Source organism: Crotalus tigris, unplaced genomic scaffold (assembly GCF_016545835.1).
Source record: "Crotalus tigris isolate CLP2741 ecotype Arizona unplaced genomic scaffold, ASM1654583v1 scf7180000019762.1414395, whole genome shotgun sequence".
Classification (NCBI taxonomy): Eukaryota; Metazoa; Chordata; class Lepidosauria; order Squamata; family Viperidae; genus Crotalus; species Crotalus tigris.
The window spans coordinates 951,325-961,336 of record NW_024097700.1 but is presented as its reverse complement, the minus strand read 5'-3'; the positions used below and the strand labels follow the sequence as shown (position 1 = coordinate 961,336).

Below are 10,012 nucleotides of genomic sequence, written 5' to 3'. Positions count from 1 at the left end.
CACTTGTGTTTTTCTCCTTGGTTGAGTTCAGATGTTAAGTGGCTACATCTGAATGAAGAAAGGAGCATTGAGAACATAGGCAGGCATTCTCAAGGATTCTTTGGTACCGCACATTGATTTCCTTCTGGCTTTTAAAAATCAGGCACCCTGCTAATTCCTTTGTGAATGAAGCATTTATACAACCCACAGAATGGCTATTGTCATATTTGCCTAACTATAAGGGTACAACTTGGAGTCTACAAAGCCTCCCTTTAGAAAGGGATTTTATAATTTGTTAATTTGGCCCCCAAAAGGAATAATCTGTGTTACAGATGTATATTTTTATCATGGTTGGTAAACATAAGACTCACAATCTTCAAAACACTCTCTTGCCATCTATTCATAGCCCAATTTCTTAATCTGTCAAAAAATAAGAACACGATGGTGTTAGCTTTCAGTCACTTCATACTGGTGTTTGAGCTGCTGAAATAGCAAGCAATATCAAAGCAAAGACTCCCTCAAATCCTGTTTAACTCCTTTGACTGCATGGACTTTGGCAACAGTAGACATATATTGCTTCTTTCCCAATATTTTTGTTCAACTCCCAATCTAGTCTACATTCTCCCATCCACTACTGCATCAGTTGGCCAAATTAAAATTAAAAAAAATAATAGTGGAAATATTCTAAATTTAAGCATTACACTGAATTTCTTGGGCCTTACAGGATCGTCTTACTTGCCTTTAAAACGGGATTGTTTGTAGTGTTTTTATTAACAGATTCCTTCTAATTTATAGTCCTAGAAACAAGCTGTGTGCCAGAGTTAGAAAAGACACATCTTTGAGCCAAACTGAAATGCTGCAGGATGAAACATGTCTCCAAAGTTCATGAGTGTGACTAATGTGCTTTGTGCTTTCAAATACAATAATAAGTAAGGATGCAAAACCTTTTGGGACAGAAAACTGCATTGGACTTTTATGTAACATGATGGGCTTCTTGCTATATAAAGTAGGCAGGTCTGGAACAAAGTAATTTACACATAGTTCATGTAAAATTTAAATCCCATATATTTAAATAGTCTTTACATTAAAATCACAACTAATGATTGTTGGAAGAATTCAGGATTTTTTGCCCCAGGATAACCATTCCTGAAAAATCAGGAATCTTCCTCTAACTGCTAGACCTAGATGTCGGGAATGGAAGAGTGGGAAGCAAATGAATATCATCAGAAGCTTGAATTAAAATGTGTATTGCGCTGGACAAGCCCAGAAATGGCAATTCTTAATTCTGCATCCTCTTCATACAGAAGTAGATAATGAATCCCATGGTTTCTCTTCTCCAAAGGAATGGCAGATGGAGTCATCACAACGTACACATTCACAATCCTGTTCTCCAGTCCTGTTTAGAGATTGCTGAAATTGAGAAAGTCTTTTATTTTGTCCCCACCAGCTTTCCTGGTCAATATGTTTTATTTATTTGTTTACATTTTTAATCCCACCTTTACTATTTTTATAAATAACTAATGCTCCTTCCTCCTCCTATTTTCCCTACAACAGGTGGGTTGGGCTGAGAGTGAGTGACAAGCTTTCATGCCTAAGGTGGGACTAGAACTCACAATTGCTAAGAGCAATGTAGAAGCAGCTACCTGTTCCCAGCATTCAGCTGTGACCCTGCAAATAGATGAGGCACCCCGCAAAGCAGTCAACAACTATGATGGTTGTGTGTTGGGACAAGGGGAATATATTTGCTAGCTTTACAAATAAGAGTAACGGAATGTGCTCCCTCTGGAGTGCTCAGGTCTCATTCTCTCCTTTTCATGAACAGAGCCCAGACCTCCTTCTGTAATTGGGTTTTTAGCGTATGTCAATGATTGTGTTAACTGGGTTTAATCAGATCTTAACTGTCTAAGCTTTATCGCTTACTATTAGCTGCCTTGAGTCTAAGTTAAATAGGAACAGCAGGCAAGATACCTAGTAGAGGATACCATTCAGCTCCTCCCTGGTGAACAGATGCCTGCAGCAAATTCATTTCTCATCACAGAATGTTCCAGATGGCACGTACTAGATGGATAGTTTCATTGGTCGTTCCAAAGGAAAATGAGCTTGCAAGGTACAGAACCAACACTGGAAATTCAATAGATATTTGTTCAACTCTGTGCCCTCTTAGATTTTACACCACCCAGCCACAGGCAGGGGTACATAGAATAAAGCAAAGGCCACTAGAGAGAGTAAAACACATCCGTCTGAAGTTTAAGATTATTTTGGATTTAGCATGAGATTAAAAAGGTGGGAGCCAGATCACTGACTTAACATTAACGTAAAACCACAGTGTTGCTGCGTGGTGTAGCAGGATAAATGGATTTTCATCTTTCTCGCCATCTGTTTATGATTGTCACTAGTACTATCAGTCAGCAGTGTGTCCCGAAATATCTAAAGTACCTCATTTGTTAGTTTGTGGCTAAGACCATTTCAGCAAAGTAGTGATGCAAAGGAAGGTCAGGAAGACACTATCACGTCAATGCATTTTTGATTGTGAATTCCAATGAAATGATTATTGGGGTTGAATATCAAGAATTTTTTTCACATTGCTTTTATAGGTCAATTGTTGAGAATTCTACTTTGTGCCATCATGCTGCACAATCTAACATTCTTTCTTTCCAGTATAAAACTACAAGTGTGCTCTAATAGAGAGCATTTTAAAGTACACAAGGGTTGGAGGAAAAGCATTTTAATGAAGAGTTGATTTCTTCTTCCCCTCCATAGTGTGGGGGGGTCTCTTCTGTTCACTCACACTCAATTTTTACAATCTGGAACTAAATGCAGAAACAGTAACTCCCTTTCTTGTGGTTAACACTGACAGAAGAGCAGTGTTTCATTGCTACATTTTATTTTTTTCTACTTCTGTGGTTTATAAATTCAGGTTTTGGTATGATCTGCTGCTGTAAGATCTCTTCTGTTTATTCTCAGGCTTCAAATCAAGTAAAATGTTTAAGGATGGCCTTGTAAATGTTTTGAAGGAATGCCACATTGGATATTTGGATATTTTTTAATCTGTGGGCATTTCAACCTGCATTTTGAACCTAGGGTTGTCAGAACTAGGCTGCAAAAATCTAAACCACCATGGGTATAGAATGTTCTAGATTTCTCCAACCCATAGCTCATAATTATATGGACCCACATATATAGATTTATTGTTTTAAAGCTGTAATTCTAGATCAGGGGTGTCAAACTGCCAGCCCAGGGGCCGGATGCATCATGCCGAAACCGCGCCCACCCCAGCTCTGGCAATGGGAAAAAAGTCGCAATATGTCACGACACGTCACAGTTGACACCCCTGTTTTAGATACAGCTGCATGAGGAAAAAGTATGCTTCTGTATTAGAAGCCCCAACATCATTCATGGAGAACGTTGAATAATTTGGTTCTTTTGTTGTATTACAGATTTTTTAAAGTTCTCCTTTGATTCCATTTCGAACCTGATTTGTGGCTATCTTCCCTACCAAAAAATTAATTTCAGCATCAGAATTTGTTGATGTTTTTAAAGGCTGAGTAAAGGAATATTTTTATTTAATTAGTTGAAAGCTTCCTTTTGTCCTATTCACTGCTTTTTCATGAGTAGAGCTCCTTTACTGATTTTTCATTACCTTTACTCAGAGTCTATTCTTCCTGGGAAAGAAAATCAATAATGAAAGTATTGAATGGCTTAGTTACTGCTTTTCTTTATATTCTCTTTACAGCAAAAAGGTACTATTTTGTTATAATAGAAAAAGAAGGGGAAGATTAAAAATAATTAAATTCTTTATGGCAATGAAAACTGCTTGAGGATGATATAATGATGATTAAGCTCAGTTGTACTTAACAGGAAACAATAAAGAGGCAAAATCTTTAAGTTGTTGTTCTTAGTTGCGAAGTCGTGTCCGACCCATCACGACCCCATGGACAACATTCCTCCAGGCCTTCCTGTCCTCTGCCATCTTCTGGAGTCCATTTAAGCTCATGCCTACTGCTTCAGTGACTCCATTCCAGCCTCCAGACTCCAACCACCTCATTCTCTGTCATCCCCGTCTTCTATTGCCCTCAATCTTTCCCAGCATTAGGCTCTTCTCCAGTGAGTCCTTCTTTCTCATTAGGTGGCCAAAGTACTTGTGTTTCAACTTCAGGATCTGGCCTTCTAAAGAGCAGTCAGGGTTGATCTCTTCTAGGACTGACCGGTTCAAACGCCTTGCAGTCCAGGGGACTCGCAGGAGTCTTCTCCAGCACCATCTTTAAGTAGGAAGCTACTAATTAGAACTGCAAGGGACCTTTGATAAATGACATTTGTAAACAACCATTATAAAGAAATCTTGGTTTAGAATGCTCTACAGAATAATATTATACTGTATTAAGTGTTGTCTGAAGTCATGTTTTAATATCAACAGACGATATCATTAGGTGCAATTTATCATTCACTGAGTTTGGAACTTAACATGACTTAAAATGACTGCTATATATCATAATTGCAGTAGTATATTTAGGGCTAATTCAAGGCCTCACTTCAGGATTCAAGATAATACACTGACCACTATTATTATTTCAATTAAATTATGTCATTTTTGGTATAAAACATTTTAATGTATTTCCTCAGTGGCATATTACTTATAGAATTCAAAAGAAGAAAATATTTGTATCTCAGGGTTGAACTGTCTGAGCTTGAATGTTTGCTTGCAGACATTTCATTACCAAACTATATAACAACATCACTGCTAGAAGGTAGTGGGGTTTGCTTTTATTTTTATATTTTAGTGGCTAGTCCTGCCAGTGTTGGTGGGAGCGTTTCTTGGTGGTTCCTTGATTAGGCAGTTGTTGACTGTTTGCCTGCATTAGGAGTTTCTTCACTGGGGTATTTGTTTACTTGATTTCTTGTTAATCTTGGTCTGCTCATATGGGTGTTGATTGCTCATGAGGATGTGTTTCAGTACTTTTTGTTTCCTTTTGGACTTTCTAATTGTTTCTTTTGAGTGGTATGTAGATGTTGTTTATCTCTTTGTGCCTATTGATGGTCAATTTGACTGAGTCTCAGGTGTCCAGGAATTCTTTGGCGTTTTGGACTAGATCTAGAACGTTCACAGGTGAAACTATGGTTGAGATTGCCATGTCCATTTGTGAAATTTTTCACACATTTAGACAAATTCAGCCATCAACAGATTTGGTTTGCTTAGTTTGGTAATGAAATGTCTATAAGAAAAACTCAGAGAGCACCAAGGACCCCACTTGGAGGCTTAGCAAAGGTGGGATGGCCAGTTAACTCAAATATTAAAGGTTCCTTTTCTAAACCCTAATTCAAGAAATTTCATCCAGCAGTTGAATAGTGTCGGTAAGGGAACAGCATTTCCAGTAAAAAGGACTAGTCTAGATGGACTAAAGTTTTAGCCCTTAAGGAACAACAGTCGTTTTTAGATTCCTTTTATATTTGTAGCACATTTGCATTCTCACATTTATCTAGGCCATGATTAGTGTGCAGCCCTGTGATGATATGAATCTGCTCAATATTTTATCAGGTCCCTGAAGAGCTGTTTATTTTTCCATAAGTCTCCCCTAGACAAGGAAGGGAGAAATGTTCAAGTATTTCAAGCAAATGGGTGTACTCTACCTTTAACTTAGAGTGACTCATCCATTTCTCTAAATCCCAGTGTTCTTCTTTTTGACATCTTTTCTGGAGAGCTGGAAGATTGAAGAAGGGAACAGTTTGGTTAGGATTGTAGGGGGAAGAAAATTTGGCAAAAGTTGCCTCCCTCCTCTTTTGCAATATCATCATATTTTCTTGACCCCCCCCCCAAGAACCCAGATAGATGAGAGATGAGAGATAGATGATAGACAGATAGATAGATAGATAGATAGATAGATAGATAGATAGATAGATAGATACTGCTAGTACAGGAGGCGAGCATATGTAAAGATATGCTCAAATTCCATCTCCATGACCACAAAGCAGTCTGGTCATTGAAACCAGCAACATCTGGAATGGGAGAGGTTACTCAGCTTTATCTATAGGTTTCGGGTTTCACAATGTACAGTATTTACTAGGAAGATACATGCTATGTAATATTAAAAGTTATTGCCTTAATCTCCCTGAGTATTTCCCTTCTCACCTGGATGCTTTGCTGTGTCCATTTCTTGTTTTAGATCAGGGGTTCTCAACCTTGGCAACTTTAAGATTTGTGGACTTCAACTCCCAGAATTCCTCAGCCAGCTTTGTTTGAAGTCCACAAGTCTTAAAGTTGCCAAGGTTGAGAACCCCTGTTTTAGATCTTAATGTCAATATCCCTGATGGAGGACACTCCCTTGTTTTTCTGGAGCTGGGACACTGTCTTGATCACTTGCAAGCCTACATGGTTAACTTCATGACTATCGGCATGTCATTCATTATTTGCTGCTGCCATAGATATAAAGTGCATGCCAATGGCATGTATATATCTCTTCCTTTGGATCACAATGTTGGTTGTGATCTCCGGAATAGTGACATTTAAACAATTCAATTTGAATCAATCTTGCCAAGTTTCTTTCTGTAACTGTGGCTTTTTGGAATAATGGTATCCCAGATGACCTAAAGCCTTGTGAGTATAAATTTCTACAAGAGATATATTATGCAAATAAAATCCTCATGGACAGCACATCCCTTTGGATTATAAAGTCAGTTGTTAAAATGTCAGTTCGGTTTTACAGCACAAGCTTTCTGTCTTATTTAATGATAAAGAATCCTTCTGACCATCTTGCCTCCTGCAATCTTGGATGATGAGCAATTATCTGGGATGCCTGCAGCATGGGCCCCTTTGCATAACAAACAAAAATTATTTATTGATATTGTGCCTCCAGCCAGGAAACAATCCATCTCCAATAAAAAATATTAATAATATTAATTAAAAATAATAATAATCAGAAAATAGTTAAAAGCACATAAGAGCAATGAAATCATCATGACATACTGTACAGTATTTACAAGACCAATATATATAGTCTAGAAACACATTTCAAAAACTTAATCTCTTTCTGCATATTGCAAATTTAATAATATATTTTAGGATTTTATTACATATTATTTTTCCTATTTTTCCTTCTTTCTTTCTTTTCTCCCTTTCTACTTTCTTCTGTTATTGCGAAGTATGGTTACTTTACTGTACAGTCACTGATATATTTTTATTTATTTAGTATATATTGATAATAAAAATTATTTTAAAAAGCCAGCTAAGCACCAAGAGGAATATAACAACTAAATCTCTGACATTGGTACTCCAACCAGTAAGTAAGTTAATCTTTTTTTCTTGCATAATCAGAGCCTGATTACCTGACAATAATGCATTGTAAAATCATAAAGATATAGATAAAATGCTACCTGGGCAGTATTTTTATCTTTCCCGTATATCAACATATTTATACACCATTTCAGGAAATAGAGCGATAAGCTAATGTACATTAGGCTATTGCTCCATTTCCTGAAATGGTATAAAGATTGTGTGTGTGTGTGTGTGTGTATGTGTGTGTGTGTGTGTGAGCATACATACACACGGATAGTCCTTGAGTTGCAACAGTTTGTTTAGTGACTATTCAAAGTTACACTGAAAAAAGTATGACTCTTAGGACCTTCTGACAAGTAACATCTATAAGGAAGACAGATTCACTTTACATTGTGTTACTAACAACTTCAGTGATTCACTTAACAATTGTGGCATGAAAGATCATAAAATGGGGCAAAAATTATTTAACAACTGTCTTGCTTAGCATCAAATTTGGGGCTGGATTGTGGTCATAAGCATTAGCCTAGTAAACATCCACGTCAGTGATATAATGAAAGATGTAAAGTAAGAGCAAAGTTAAGGGAACAACAAATGAATAAATTTGAGCAGCAAATAATGAAAAGGTCAAGAATGGCTACAGTATTACTGGACTAGAATGGTAACTCTTAAAATATTGCAAAAATGGTGGTTGGGAAATCACTGCGTAGGAACTGCAATCCATTTATACCCAGTGTAGGATAAGAAGCATCCCTAAATATATTTTTGAATGTAGCTCTCGGTTCTCCATCATTTTCTAAATCCCACCCAGTTCAGCTGCCATTCTATACCCATTTTTCGGGTTCAAGGAGAAAAGCCCTTTCCACGGTGGCCCCTTCCTTGTGCAACACTCTACCACAGGAGATGAGAAATGCTCCCACTTTTGGGGCCTTCAGGAGGGGTATTAAAATTTGGCTTTGCCTCTTGTCTTGGGGTCTCAAGGGGTATGCTTACCACTGCTGGTGGTTTATAGCAGGGACCCCCAATCTTAGCCACTTTATGACTTGTGGACTTCAACTCCCAGAATTCCTCAGCCAGCATGGCTGGCTGAGGAATTTTGGAAGTTGAAATCCACAAGTCATAAAGTGGCCAAGGTTGTGGATCCCTGGTTTATAGGGTAAGAAGGCCTCATCCCCGTGACCTCTGTCTCTTACTTAGTCTTGGTGTTTTGTATAGTTTTACATTTTTAATTTGCCTTTTAATCATTCATATTTTAATTATTAAGTTCCAGAGACAGAGGGGAGACGAGCAGCATAAAAATTTAATAAACAAACAATAAAGATTCACAAACTCAGTATGTTTTTCTACATCATCGGCATCTATAGGGTTTGCTCCACAAGCCACCTAACAATAGCAACACGTTTCTTGCAAATGCAAATTTCCACCTCCTTGCAAGCCATCAAATGGAGCGATTTGTTCAACAAATACAGCAATCTTCCCATTGCCTTGAAGCTTCTACATACTGTCTATTTCCTTCCTTTAACCCCCCACCTACTTGTATTTTTCTGGGAGTTGATTGCAGAGAAAAATTTCTGGCAAATTTCTGGGATAAGTCAGGTGAACAGGATCCGCTCAAGGGGAAAGTTTATATCCAGCTCGACTCCGATCCAGGTGTTCTTGAGGGCAACATAAACATCACTTTTCTCAGACTAAACCCAAACAGTCAGCCATTAACTCTTCTCACAAAATTATCAGCATCGATCATTTTCACACCTGGGGTTCTTCCCTTCAAGAGCCCTACAGATGCCAAAGAAAATCCTGTAGCCAAAAACTACTCAGGTGTTTTTCTGCGGACTCCCACAATGGCACCTGTTCTTGTAGCCATTTCATTCTGGGGTGTCCTTTACCCGCTTGGTGTGTTTGCTCACATCAGAAGCCACACGAGGTCAGTTTGAGATTGCTCAAGCTTGACTCAGCATTGTGAACTTTGGCCCACAAAATAACTCTTTGAAGTACCAAAACAGGGATTTCTTTTTTTTTTTCCCCTCTCTCTCTCTCCAGTGATCTGCCTTCCCAGGGAATATGCTTTATGCATTGAACAAGATGTGCAGAAGAGATAAATGGAATAACAGATTAGCAAAATAACGAAGTTGGAAGGGATCTCGGAGGTCTTCTAGTCCAGCCCCTCCCCCCGCTCAAGCAGGAAATCCTATAACATTTCAGACTAAGATAAAAGTGCTGCTCAGCTATTAGAAAAGGGGAAAAAAATCATAAAATAACATGGCTGAAATCGAGTTAAGATAGCTGGAAGGGGAGAAGGCTCAGGATAAAAATCTGGCTGTGCGTCAGAATATCGCTTGGGAGAGACAAACGATGCTGATTGGTCAAAACAATCTAGGAGCCAGAGATGTACCCAGAGTATGGTCAAAATGTAATCAGCTTTAACTGGTTTTATTCTTCTTCCTATAGTATAGCTCCCTCATTGTTTACAAGAACTTTAGGATATAATAATAAGCAATTCAGTAAGAAGTATCAGATCCTCCTCCTGCTTGTGACCAAACTGAACAGGATGACTGTATCTACTGTATATCTATCATCTCTATATCACATGCAAATTGTGCAATGTTTGAGTGGAAGAAGTACAATTAAACAAGATCAGATTAACTTGTCAGAGGCTTGATATAATCACTAAGAGACACCGGCATTTGCTACTGTTGCTTGTTTACAATCGAGTGATTAAAATAATTGACATAGAGAAGTTTATAATAATTCCCTGCCTCTCCCATTCTA

General features: G+C 38.0%; 1 long non-coding RNA gene across 1 annotated transcript; it reads right to left on the bottom strand.

The window, feature by feature from the left end:
* Positions 1-4,148: 4,148 nt before the first annotated feature.
* LOC120317682 lies at positions 4,149-8,855 on the bottom strand. The gene is made up of 3 exons (XR_005559298.1): positions 8,778-8,855; positions 5,605-5,675; positions 4,149-4,276 (listed from the first exon to the last, which is right to left on the bottom strand). It is a non-coding gene; the product is annotated as an uncharacterized LOC120317682 (long non-coding RNA).
* Between the last annotated feature and the right edge of the window lie 1,157 nt (positions 8,856-10,012).